We start from the raw sequence: 1387 nt of genomic DNA on the forward strand, positions 1-1387 counted from the left end.
GGACTGTGTTGTCGAGCTCTCCGGAGGCACCCGACGTGTTTTGTGTGTGATTGTGCAGCTTCTCGCTGTGTGCTGTGTGCCAGGAGGTTTAGCTTGTTCCTGCTTTGTTTTGCTTGAGGCACTTTTTACCTTCTGCCAGTAAATCCATTAGGCCGACGTCACAGTGAGGGACGGAGACGCCTCGCCAGCTCCGCGCCGGTCGTCGGCGCCACTCGAAGTGTTTCCCCCATCGGAGTCGGAGACCTCCGGCGAAGACTCCTCCTCGGGCGACTCGACAAAGTCCTAGGAGGAGCTGTCCTCTGGCTCGAGAAGTGCTTGCGCCCGCAAGGGCGTCATGCGCCTCGCACCGACTGACCACTGTCAGTCGAGACGTCCGCTGCCGCCACAAAGCTGGCGGCCGCGGACGGAGAAAGGGCAGCCGCCGACAAGGAGCCGGCGCTGCCCGGGGGTCCGCCTGGGGCAGTAAATCCATTAGCGGACAGAGGGAGGCTGGGCACAGGAGCACGGTACCGCTCGAGGTGACGCATCCAGTCCTCCTCCTGGTCGGCACTTCGTGCCTGATGACGGACCTGCTGCTGAGGTCTTGGCTCGCAAACGCGCCGCCACCTATCAGCGCCTCACTATGCAGCTGACGCTGGAGGCGCTCTTGTCTGGTGCGAGGCGCATGACGCCCTTGCGGGCGCAAGCCTGCGGCACTTCTCGAGCCAGAGGACAGCTCCTCCTCGGACTTTGTCGAGTCGCCCGAGGAGGAGTCTTCGCCGGAGGTCTCCGACTCCGATGGGGGAAACATCCAGAGTGGCGCCGACGATCGGCGCGGAGCTGGCGAGGCGTCTCCGTCCCTCACTGCCGGTTCAGCTTGTTCCTGCTTTGTTTTGCTTGAGGCACTTTTTACCTTCTGCCAGTAAATCCTATACTGGCTCACTGTGTCTTTGTTTTGCTCGAGGCACTTTTTACCTTCTGCCAGTAAATCCATCTACTGTGACGTCGGGTGCCTCCGGTGCCTGGAGGTTTAGCTTGTTCCTGCTTTGTTTTGCTTGAGGCACTTTTTACCTTCTGCCAGTAAATCCACTATCTTCTAGCTCGACACCACTGGGGTGCTTGCTGCTGGTCCGAGCTCGCCTGCTTCCTCCCCGGCATCGGTCGGGTCACGCCGGTCCTTGGGCATTGCTGCGGCGTCGCCGCCGTCACGGGCGGCTACCGCTGACTCGGCTACCGCTGACTCGGAGGCTAGCGAGGAGGACTAAATATAGGATTTACTGGCAGAAGGTAAAAAGTGCCTCAAGCAAAACAAAGCAGGAACAAGCTGAACCGGCAGGCACACAGTCCACAGCGAGAAGCTGCACAAACACACACAAAACACAAGCCCGAAAAAGAACCAGCACTGCTG

The sequence above is a fragment of the Guillardia theta genome, assembly GCF_000315625.1.
Source record: "Guillardia theta CCMP2712 unplaced genomic scaffold GUITHscaffold_317, whole genome shotgun sequence".
Taxonomy (NCBI): domain Eukaryota; class Cryptophyceae; order Pyrenomonadales; family Geminigeraceae; genus Guillardia; species Guillardia theta.